This window comes from Ambystoma mexicanum, chromosome 1p (genome assembly GCF_040938575.1).
Source record: "Ambystoma mexicanum isolate Mex_15411 chromosome 1p, UKY_AmexF1_1, whole genome shotgun sequence".
Lineage (NCBI taxonomy): Eukaryota > Metazoa > Chordata > Amphibia > Caudata > Ambystomatidae > Ambystoma > Ambystoma mexicanum.
The window spans coordinates 10,095,263-10,108,158 of NC_090921.1; the positions used below are offsets into that span (position 1 = coordinate 10,095,263).

General features: G+C 51.1%; 1 protein-coding gene across 1 annotated transcript in view; it reads right to left on the reverse strand.

The window, feature by feature from the left end:
- The window catches only part of LOC138563791 (beta-1,3-galactosyltransferase 5-like), a 166,771-nt gene extending 154,707 nt beyond the window's left edge, over window positions 1–12,064 (reverse strand). Inside the window, exon 1 of the mRNA XM_069642862.1 lies at window positions 11,863–12,064. The gene's annotated coding sequence lies outside the window, so the exon portion shown is untranslated. The remainder of the gene's footprint in view (window positions 1–11,862) is intronic.
- Between the last annotated feature and the right edge of the window lie 832 nt (window positions 12,065–12,896).

Below are 12,896 nucleotides of genomic sequence, written 5' to 3' on the forward strand. Positions count from 1 at the left end.
TTGAGAAGGGTGGGCACTGTGCCATCAGCCCCGCTAGTGAGAAGGGTGGGCACTATGCCATCAGCCTCTCTAGTGAAAAGCGTGGGCAATGTGCCATCACCCTGGGTGGGCATTGGGCCATCAGCCTCTCTAGTGAGACCGGTGGGCACTGTGCCATCCATCCCGCTAGTGAGAACGGTGGGCAATGTGCCATCACCCTGGGTGGGCACTGGCAAAGCATCATTAGATTTTCTTGGCTTTTATATTTAAATCTTCAGATCTTACGCTCCGTTACCTCATATGCAGCTACTGTTGTGTGGTACAACACAAGCGCATACGGCCCTCCGTCCCTCCCTGCCTCCCTGTCACACAATTTAAGTGTCGGGCATTAATTATTATTTATTCGCCACTTCGCCAAAGCACTGTACATCAAACATATTTCCATACAATTATCACTCAACAGAAGCTGGCACTCATTTATCAACCTCAGAATAAGTGTAGCTGGCCTTGCCAGGATTTTGAACCTGCGGCCTGCAGACCACACACAGATCACATCGGTGAGCGCTAAACTCACTGAGCTGTTTTACCTGCTACATCTGTGGTTTGCAAAGTATTCCATTCAAGACTTGCACAGCCAGCCTTTTGGCGGCTCGGCTCTCGGAGCCAGGCCAGACCCCCTGGGAGCCAGGCCAGCCCCCCCTAGGCTTAGCTCTGGATCACATGATTGCCCTGGCTCTCCCACAGCTACACGTTGCTAGCCAGACACACACCCTCGTGGGAGCGTGGAATTCCCCCTCTGCAGAGGGATTGGGAAGCCAGTTTCTCCGTGAAGACGTGTTGGGCTCTGCCCAGCCTATTGTTCTGGGGGTAGAATGCGGTCTGAACAGGTTTGCGGTTATTCCTGTGCAGGGAGTGCTTTCCTGCCGTGTCCTTCCTTTGTCATGTGGTGATGTGGAGTGTCAGGCGCGCCTACTCTCGCTTTTCATCGGGCCTCCCCCAGAGTCGGGTCTATCCTGTGCTTGTGTCCTGGGTTAGGCTGATCTCCGGGAAGAGGCGAGGCTCCACTGTGACGCTCCCAATCATATCACACACGGATACACAGGCTTGAACTTGCACAATGTTTACGTGTACTTGTACAGTGCACACTGCAAACACCATGGCTCCCGAGCCTCTTAAGGAAACAGTAACAGGTCTGATAGACCTTGGCACCAGGTACATCAGGGCGAGAGCGGGCACAGCAGTCAAAGATTGGCAGGAAGTTCGAGCAGTGAGGGAGGAGTCTTACGGGACTCCTGAACCTATCCTGAACATATAAGGAAAAGGATGAGCAGTGGAAGAGTGTTACGCAAATCATGCAGCCTATCAGGAATCGATTGAAGCAGAGAAGGGAATCCCGTTGGGAACCGGCTGGAGCAGCCTCTGGGGTGGAGTGTTACCAAAACATGGACCCTATTGGAAATGAGAGGAAGCGGCAGCGGGAGAGGGTCACAGAACTCCCGCAGCCTATCGAGACCAGGCCTCCTATCACCTGCTGCACAGATAAAAAAAGCCACCCTCATCTCCCTCCAGCAACAGTACTGCGCCACTGTATAAAATGCCACGCCCTAAGCTAGCGCGCTCCCGACGTAAAGCGCTGCGCTGCTCAGGAGCTAGAGTCGCCCCAATAGCAATACAATAAAAGAAGCTGAAGGGTAGAGGAGTGTTGGGAACGCGACGGACTGATGGGAAGAGGGTGACACGCAGAGGCAGAAGAGGAGTGTTAAGGAACACGAACCGATGGGAGAGGGTAACGACACAGAGGCAGAACAGGAGTGTTAGGGAACGCGATGAACGATGGAAAGAGGGTGACGACGCAGAGGCAGAAGAGGAGTGTTATGGAACATGATGAACCGATGGGAAGAGGGCAACAACGCAGAGGCAGAAGAAGAGTCACAATGAACCGATGGGAAGAGGGGGACAACGCAAAGACAGAAGAGGAGTGTTAGGGAACACGATGAATGGATGGGAAGAGGGCAAAGATGCAAAGGCAGAAGAGGGCAACGATGCAAAGGCTGAAGAGGAGCGTTAGAGAAAACGATGATCAGATGGGAAGGGCAACAACGCAAAAGCAGAAGAGTGTTAGGGAACACGATGGAAAGAGGTTGACGATGCAGAGGCAGATGGAGTATTTTTGAACTTCTGGAGCTCATCAGGAATATGCTGGCATAGCAACGGGGGAGGAGTGTAACAGAACTCCTGGAGCGAATTGGAACAGCAGCAAAGAAGTGGAACATATCTGCATATGGAAATGTGCTCGCCGAGGTCTGCAACATTCGGCTCTCCAGATGTTTTGGACTACAATTATTTTCACCCCGTCACCATAATCAATGGGGAGGGATCATGGGAGTTATAGTGCAGAACCTCTGATGAGCCACAGGCGACAGATCCCTGCGACAGGGGTATTGAATCTTTAGGTCTTGCCTGAATTGAAAGACGGTCCGGGCAGAGAGCAGGGTGGCACAGTGTGATCTCTGTGACGTCCACATGACTACGGTCACGTGGGCGAGTAAATAAAAGAGCACGGAGCCCGCCAAAAGGCAGTTCCCACTCGGGTACCCTCACACACGGTGTCTGCGTCTCTGTTCACGCGGCACAGGCCCAGCCCCGTCACACCACACCGGCGATGAGGCGGGAATCCCTCACGGACCCGCCTGTGGAAGAGGCAGCAGGTGTTCACGCTCCCCCAGCAGCCCAGGCCTTCTGAGCTACTTGCGCTGGGCATTGAAGCCGGGGAGCGCAAGAAGGAAAAGAAAAAAAAAAAACAAGCCTGCCACCGCGCGCTTTGCAGTAAGTGCGGCGCTCCCTTGCCCCCGCCAATGGCTGCTTCCCTACCCCAACGGCAATAAGATGGGGGGAGCCTCAGCTGTGACCCTCGCATGCCCACACAACTCGGGGACACAAACAAAACAAAAAAAAAACAAAGAACCGTTAATAAAAGCACCGTCTGGAAAACCACAACAAGGACTGTAAGGCCCTTCTCCCCCTAGTTGCACCCACTCTAATGAAAGCGCGTGAAGCCGAAGTGCACCACCAATAAAGGCAGCGCATGGTGGTTGCATCGAAACTTTTCTTTTCCTCTTCTCCAATGCATGCACCGAGGGGGAAGGGCCCAAGGACATTCACCTCTCCAGTGACAGCAGTGTCAGAAGCCCAGAACTGGTGCTCCAACTAAGGGCTGAGGAACACAGCACAGCACGCTCCACGCCCTGGCACCCAGTGTGCCCCCACATGCGCCTCGGTGCGCACTCCGCATGAATCCCCTGGCACCATTGAACTGAAGCACCAACATAGCATCCGGAGTACTCCCAGCTCACGTAGGGAGCACACTGGGACTCTCACTTACAAGCTGAATCAACAGATTCCTCTACAGCCAAGCTGCACCCATATGGAGGTGGTGGTGCAAGATAAGTGAAAACATGGCAGATGACATCACGATGCCGCAAATATTGCGGACCAGATCCGGAACCCAGACACCAGCACGTGGCTGGATACCATGCAGGGCATGTTCATGCAACCATTTCAGCCATTTGGCACCCACACCGGCCTCCGGTGGGAACAGTGGCTACAGCAGTTCGAATTCTCCCTCCACACCCTCAAGATCGAGGATGAAGAGATGAAAAGGGCGTTTCTCATGCTCAACCTAGGCACGATGGCCCTTTGCATTTTCAACGCCCTGCCAAACCGAGGTACGGATGACGACTATGCGACTGCCAAGGACCTCCTCACGAAGAAATTCAAGCCAAAGGCCAGCCACGACTTCGAAAGATTTAAGATGAGCCAGGCCAGACAACGCCCGCAGGAGAGTATAGACGACTTCCACAGCCGGCTGAGAGAAATGGCACTGTTGTGTGACTTCCCAAACGAGGAGTTCGCAGTCAGACAACAAGTCATGCATGGGCTGTCCGCAGAGAAGCTAAGGCGCGGTTCTAGCTGAAGAAGACCTCCCGCTCGACACAACCCTGGCAATGGGGCGCCTACGTGAAAGGAGGGACGATTATGCAGCGGAGATGGAGCAGATTATAAGTCGCCTGCCCCAACGATCAACGCCCTGAGGCAACAGAGGCCATGAGGGGGGCCAACCAGCACGAGACCGAAAGACTGCATATGATGCGGGGGACCACAAGGCAGAAACAAACCATGCCCAGCATAGCCATAAATGCAGAAAAGAAAATCATTATGCAGCGGTATGCCTAAGCTCCAGGCGTCTCAGGGACACTACCCGCAGGGAGAACACCCCACGACACAGGAGCCCGAGGAGCCACCAGACACAGAGAGACAACCACACCGCCAAAGTAAACCAATGGAGAGGGCCCGGTACAGCAGAAGTGGGCGCACCATCAGCGGCGAGGGGTCAGACAGCCCCAGCAGCAGTGAGGGAGACCAGTCTAGCAGGGAGCCATCCCCCAGCCACAACACAAGGACCTACAATTGGAGAAAGGAGAAGGAGCACATGATCTCAGCAGTGAAACCAGGAGACAGCAACGACCGCAGTGGTGCCAGATCCCGCCGATGCACAGTGCTGGTAGGCGACATCCCAGTCACCATGATGATAGACACAGGGGCCACCGTGAACTTCATGCCAGTCTCCAAGTTCGACAAACTTGAGACCAAGCCAACGCTCAGACGGTGCTCAGTTCTGCTCTACTCCTATGGGTGCAAGAAGCCCCTCCCAGCGGCGGGGTATTTCAAAACGACACTCTCATATCGCAGCATCAGCTGTAAGACCCAGATCCATGTTGCGGATACCGGCATCGAAACTCTGCTTAGCTGCACCACGGCCGAACGCCTGGAAGCCATACAGTTTAACCTTGCCGTCCAACCCAAGAACATCGAGCTCCTTCTCAAGAAGCACAAGAAATTCTTCACCGGCATCGGGTGTCTCAAAGGTCGATCAGTGAAGCTCTACATCGACCCGACCATTGAACCCAGGGCAGTGAGACACTGGAGAGTTCCCTTCCATATGAGGGCCGCCGTAGAAGCCAAACTCAAGAAATTGGAAGAACATTATTGAAAAGACTTCGGGAGACACCCCGTGGGTCTCCCCCATGGTAGTCACGGCAAAACCCAAACAACCCAATGCCGTGTGCATCTGCAATGACATGCGCCTTCCCAATGCAGCCATTGGCCGAGAGAGGCACATCACGTCAACGATTGACGAGCTGATCATAGACCTCACAGGCACAACTATCTTCAGCAAGCTCGATCTCCAATCTGAATATCATCAGATCCACCTGGCCAAGGAAGCCTGCTACATCACCACCTTTTCGTCACACTTAGGGCTCCGGCAATACCGTCGCCTCAACTTCACAATTCCTCGGCGGCAGAAGTCTTCCAGAACGGGATTGGCAGAGTGCTCCCGGACCTACCGGGTGTCAGCAATGTCAGTGATGACATTCTGGCCTACGGAAGGACAGAGGCTGAACACACTGCCTGGCTAGTGGCGACACTGCAACGGCTAGAAGAATCTGGACTCACGCTCCATGAAGAAAAATGTGCGTTTGTGAAGAGGTCACTTAGCTTTTCGGCTATGTATTCAACAAACTGGGTGTCTCCCTGGATCCCAGCAAGGTTAGCGACATCAAAAATGCGAAAGCACCGTCTACAGTGTGAGGAGCTTCTTAGGAATGGCCACATACAGCGGTCGCTTCTTCCCTGACCTTGCCATGACCGCTGCCCCACTACATGAGCTCACGAAAGCCAAGGCCCCATGGCAGTGGAGCACCAGTCAAGAACAAGCGTTCCAAAAGGTAAAAGACTCCCTCTCTAGTGACGCCACCATGGCGTTCTTTGACATTCACCACGCCACGGAACTACTCGTTGATGCCAGCCCAGTTGGCCTGGGAGCGGTGCTGACGGAGAGAGACAAGAACGGAACAGTCTACACCATCGCGTTCGTGAGCAAAGCACTTACGAGAAGAATTATGCTCACATCGGGAAAGAGGCGCTGGCCATTGTCTGGGGTGCAAACATTTCCATGTGTACGTCTTAGGACACCCGGTGAAAGTACTTACTGACCACAAACCACTCATCCCCATTTTTGGAGGCTCAGCGCCACACCCCCCTGCAAGAATTCGACAGTTCGACCTGAATGTGCAGTACAGTGCGGGTGCTGACAACCCCGCAGACTACCTGTCGTGCCACCGAAGGCCAGCCACTGCGTCAGAACGAGAAGCGGCGAAGATCGCAGAAGAGCATGTCTGCCAAATAGCTGAGCACGCCAGACCAAAGGCCATGACACAAGATGAAATACAAACTGAAACGGACAATGACCCGTGCCTGCAGCTAGCAAAGACAGCTGTTCTGATGGGAGAATGGAAGACATTCCTGTCAGCCGTTACCCGAAGGATGCAACCAGCCCAAGAACTGTTAGATGCATTGTTTGGGATATGCCACGAGCTGTCCATGTCAGTGGACGGATTGATCCTGGAGGGACACGGGATTGTACTGCCGTTGTCCTTGCACGAGAGAGCAATTCAACTGGTGCACGAGGGGCACCAGGGTGTCGTCAAAACACTTGCATACCTCAAATCATGCATCTGGCTGCCCCACATGCAACGAAGAGTAATGGCCCTTGTAGCAACCTGCAGCGCCTGACGGTCTTCGCGCCGCCCCGGACCACCGGAACCCATGGAATTCCTGCCACGGAGGAACTGCAGTTGGGATTCCATTATCATTGACTTTTGCACAGTTGCCAATGACACCTACCTGCTGGTGGCGATTGATGAGCAGACGAGGTACCCCGAGGTTGAGCCCGTCCTCTCCGCAGATGCAGCGGCGGTCACCACTGCACTAGAGAAAATGTTTGCGACGCATGGAATTCCGTCGGTGATCCGAAGTGACAATGGTCCACCGTTCACAAGCAAGGGGTTCCAATGCTTCATGGACGATCTCGGGATACACCACTGTACTGGCCATAAACCAATGGGGACACTAAAGGTTTATGGCGTCCATCAACAAGACCATACGAATTGCAAAGAACAGAGTTTGCAGTTGACTCCCCGAGCTCTATAGATTCCTACGCACGTACCGGCTGACGCTGCACTCCTCAACTCACGTCAGCCCAGAGGACATGATGTTCGGTGTCCCCATCCAAGGAAACAAGGAGGCGGTTACACAACGCCAGGGAGGACTTGGCCAGAAGGGCGGTAGCCAGTGGCCTCCAGGTTGGGGACACGGTGCTGGTAAGAACCCGAAATCGGAAGAGAAAGATTGTCACTCCCGTACGAATCAGAACCATGGACGGTATCCCGTCGAGGGCATGGCCTCGTGTCAGCCACCCGAGGGCACGAGTCAGTGTCAAGAAACGTCTTGCACTTCCAGAAAGTCCCGCCGACCCTGTGGGAGGAAAGCAAAGCCGACAGTAGTCCTGGAGAAGACCAGCCGACACAGACAGACAAGCCACGAGAAGGTCTTGTGGAGGAGGAAATGTCGGAGCCTCCTGTCCGCCATGAAGAAGAAAGAAGCAGGGACACACCCCATACTCCCTACCAAGAGAGGAGCGAGCGGTATGCACACAGAAAGCAACCAGTGCCATTGATGAGGTTGAAAGGCTACATCCTCAATGGTGTCTACTTTCAGCCAGGCTGAGGGACTGAGAGCTAGCCCTGGCAAGAGACTTGAAGTGCTGCATCAATGGCAGTTTGTTTTGAACAATTACAAATGGTCCACATGTTTTGGGTGGCGGCCTAAGGGGAAAGCCACAAATGACTTCAATGTTTGAATGACCATGTTTCTCACATTTGAATACAAGCCATTTTCAAGTTTGAATGGCTATCTAAAAGTTGATGAGGGATGTGATGTTCACGTGACTGCGGTCACGTGGGAGAGTTAATAAAAGAGAGCGCGGAGCCCGCCAAAAGGCATTTCCAACTCGGGTACCCTCACACACTGTGTCTGGGTCTCTGTTCATGCTGCACGTGCTCCATGCGGGCAGGCCCAGCCCCCGTCACACCACAATCTCCAGGGTGAAGAGCAAGTATATTTTCAATATTTATAGCAAGCGGTCTGGCTTGTGAAATGGACAATGTAGAATGCACGTAACCCAACCAGGTCACTGCTTAGAGAGAGCCACACACCTTTAAAGTTCGAGACTATGAAATGCACAATGTGCAACACACACGTACCTCCAGAGCTTGTACATTACCGTTTAAAGATTTAGAGCAGGAAATCCACAGTGTGCAATAAACGCACAGACTTCAACATTTGGTTTGAAGAAGGAAACACAAACTCACAAAAACTGCTAACAACTCATGACACAAACTATGCCAGATGGTTAAAGGCGCAGCACACTCAGTGGGACACGCGCTTTACGCAATCGTCGCAGAAAAAAATCTCATCACCACTGCACCACCAATACATATACTCTAGTGCGACCACCTAATCATTCCATTGGTTATCATGCTACCAACTAAAGCAGCCAAGCAGCCCAAAAAAAACTTTTGACTATTGAAAATAAATTGGTAGACACTCATATTCAGCAACTTAACTCACAAAACCATCAACCACTTGCCTGACCAAAATCGGCCTCAATGGAAAAACAGACCCAAGTCATAACCGCTGAACCATTCGACAGCAACTCCCTGGAAAAACCTTTCCCCCCTTCACGAAAGAGAGCAATGGCAAAATAGAAATAAATGAAGAAGAAGCTTGAACTCGAAAGGAGGAAAAACTACAATCAGGCAACGAAAAAAATCCATTGCAATATCAATGACAAATCTTACCTGTCCGATCCTACAAAAAGGAAATTCAAAAGGCCAAAAACAAATACTATGACTACCGAATAATCAAAATCACGACACCCAAAACAAAATGCGTTCAACATCATAAACAAATTGAGGTACCCACCAGGATGCCTCAACAGAAATTATGCAATTAACTCAGCCCACTTCAAAAATAACATTTGCGACATCCATCAAATCATACAAAACAGACCAGTCCATCAAACCACACAACCCACCCCACCAACCGTGGAACCACAGAACAAACTCCAAAGCTTTTTCCAAATACCAGTAGAAACTTTTGTCAGGTAAAATATAGCAATAAAGCACGCTCCCCATGGACCACTGCCCTGCAGACATCTACAAATCAATCCTCACACAGGGCACACCACTGGAATGTCACAGAAACCTCTTTAACCTATCACTTGCAAAAGAGAAAAGAACCACGATCATTCAAATTTGTGTACGTCACACTCACACCAGTCCTCAAGGACACGGAAGGCGATGTGGAAGACCTCTCCAACTAGATGCCTATTTCAAACATTCCCATCCCAGCAAAAGTGCTAGAATCCTAAGTCTACAAACTAACACAGGAACACGTAGAAAAATACCAGCTGCTGGACCAGGCTCAAGTCGGCTTTAGGGACAGAGACGGCACTCCTGTCGATCTGGGATGACCTAAAGACTAACGCAGTTTCCAACACAAACTCAGCCCTGATACTACTAGACCTCTCTGCAAAGTTTGGCACAGTTAGCCATGAGATCCTCATCAAGAGACTAGAAAAAATAGGAATAACCGATTTAGCCCTGCTCTGGATTAAATCATTCCTAACTGACAGAACGGAAACTGGATAAAACCCTACAAATCCACCCCACAGATCACCAACTGTGGGATACCACAAGGATCGGCCGTATCCCCACTGCTCTTCAATATCTACCTTACTCCAGTGATCAAGCACATCAAAAGACATGGCCTTACATTCTACAACTACGCAGACAACACACAAATCATCTACAAAATCGAAGATGCACAAGAAGAGAATGCAACACTGGAAGGCTGCCTAAAAGAACTCTATGAACGGATGAACACAAACAGCCTCAAACTCAACCCGGGAAAGACAGAAATCATGGTCATACGCAATAACCAGGAAAACAATCGCTATATCCCATGGCCCACAGAACTAGGAACAGCGCCCACACCATCTAAAATACCTAATGGACAATGAGCTAACTCTCGAACCACAGGTAAACGCAATAGTCAAGAAATGCTTCTTCCTCCTACACATGATAAAAAGGATCCTACCATTCCTCTCCTTCACCCGAAAAACATCTCCCTCAGCGTCCCCAGAATAGACTACGCCAATAGCCTATACCTCGGAATGCCAAAATGCCTGCTAAAGAAACTGCAACGTAACTAAAACGCAGCGGCCAGGCTTCTCCTCAAACTATCACAAAGGGACCAGATCACCCTGGCGCTAAAAATGCTACACGGTTGCCTATCAAGCAACGAATCACGTTCAAGATGATGTGCATAACGCACAGAGCGATCCATGGCCAAGGAACAGAATTCCTACAAAATAAAATAACCATTTACGAGCTGTAAAGAACACTCTGATCCAGCAACAACATCCACCTGGAACCAAAACAGTGCACACCAGGCAGCAAAGACTTGTAACACCCTCCCGAAAGAAATGCGCAATATGAAGGAACACACAAAATTCCAAAAATTACTTAAAACTAGGCTCTTCACGTCAGAACCAGATGGAAACAACTAGAAAAACAAAGACCCCCACTGGGAATAGAACATACCTCAACTAGTGCACATGAAAGGTAGGGGGGGGAGCCCAGGATACACCCACTCCCAAGCCAAACCCTACGTTAAGCACCACCTAAAGACAGGCACCTTATCTGCAGACAGGGGAGCATTAACCAATAACTGGCACCTGGGAGGTCAGGGAGCCACGAAACTCGGAGGGAAGGAACCCCACCCTAGGAACTCAGGAAAGCGATGGTAGGTACACCCCCCTTTGACAACCAAAAGAGCAAACCCCACTACCCATTCCCACCTCCACCAAGGGGTGGGTGGAGGCCTTCATCACTTTCCTGCCCACAGATCACTAGACAGTCACAGAGACATGCAAAGACTATATGCAGAACACGGAGAGTGACCCAGCACGGAACGCCCCAGTGCATAGCACGGAGAGACACCTAACACCGGAGTTAAGAAAAAAAAGCCACACTAACCCAACCGCTAATACCTCAACGTTCTACATACACCTCAAATGCTTAACAAACACAACCACATCTTAGCACAGCAATCCTTTAGAACTGTACTACACAGCAATAACAAAACAAACCACACATAGCCCTACACAACAGCACATGAGAGTCCACTGATCCGTAAACTGCACCCATGCTCAGCAAATAGTGTTAACCGAACTGAAGCTGTCAACACGACAAAATAAGTCTCGTTCTACCTTTTCCCACTTTGCCCTCCTAACCCACCCTCCCCTCTTACCTTCCAGATCCGCCAGAGCGCCAGGGGACCACTCCGGTGGTGATAATGTTAAAATGACATTTCTACCGTGCACTGACATCAACATACATCCAGAGCCTGCCCATTACCTTTCCAAGTTAGAGACCATGAAATGCACAATGTGCAACACACACACACACACACACACAGCCACGCCCATCAAGTTACTGAGAGACAAATAACGCTGTAACAAAAAGCAGACAAACTAGCCTGTGTATAATTTGGAGAGCGAGGAATTGGCCCAGAGTACACCCAACAAAAACCGACAAAACCTATTGTGTTCTTTGCTGGACTGGTTAAGAGCAGAGCGCAGGAGATCCGGAGTGCATGAAGTGTACAACAAAACAGCAGACCAGTTCTTAGTAGTGTTCAAGTTGGCAAGCCAGAAATGGCTAAGTCTACACAACCCCCCTCCCGTCCCCTCCGCCCCCCAGCCAGTTGTTATTGTGTAAAGGTGGGGTGCAGGAAATGACACACAGGCCGAGCAAGCAGCGCATACCCCGCAACCTGGAACACAAGGCAAGACGCTAAAATCATAGTTGCACTTATCATGCAGTCACGACAGACCACCACTAAACAGTATCTACTTACTGTTCTGAATGCGCGTCATGAACTCTGCGTGACCTGATGGAGAAATCCAGTGTGTCCACGCAATTCACCAAGAGGAGAAGCCGGGAGGCAGCCACGAGGGAAGACGCCAACCACAAAATAAAAAAGAAATGCACAAATGCGCACTAAGTTGCGAAATCCCCAGGGTTGGACCTCACAGCAGCGGCCGCACCTCCTGGCGAGCTCCTCCCGAGTGGGGCTGGGTGGAGGAAGTATAGGGAACAGCGAATTATGTAGGTATGCAGGGAAAGTCACGTGGTGGCTAGTCCCAAGGCACAGCATCTCAAACCCCCAGGAGAACGTTTGACAATTCCCCAGAACACCTGAAGGCACGTGGGGGCGGCAGCCAGGCTCCCCCAGGAGGACTCTGCAGCCAGTATTCTGCAGAGTCAGTGTTCATTATCATTCCATCCCAAGAGCCACGCCCAGCTGAAGATGTTTGGGGGCCCATTACAATATGATGGGGGATGGGGGGGAAGGGGGCTTGCTTGGAGCAAAAACTGTCTGAGTCACCCGTAGCGTGCATACATTATAATGGAGACAAAAAAATACAGCCAGGGGTGAATAGCTGTCAATTATCACGCCAGCCAGAAGGCAGCTGAAACACTAAACGCCCATCAAAAAGCTATACATCCTTCTTTGACATCAAGTGGCTGATGTGTGGGAACAGGTGTTAAAAGGCAACGAGGTGATAATGCTTCTGTGTGCCCCGAGGGAAACAACAACCCAAAGGGCTCCAGCAAAGCAGCTTGTAAGGCGAGCGCTGTAAAACGCACTTTTCAAGCCCCAGAATGAAAGTAATATACAATAGAATGGATTGCCGTGTTATAAGACTGCTGATTGGGAACATAGGGGCAGATGCTGGGGTTCCCCTAAGGCTCAAGGCCCTGTGCAACTGAAAATTATGAAAGGCCCCGGCGCCGGCTGAAAGAACAGAGTCAAATGCCGGAGAGGCTATTGTGTCCTTTCACGCGCATTCATGCAGTGAGGCACGGACACAGAGATACGTCTTGACT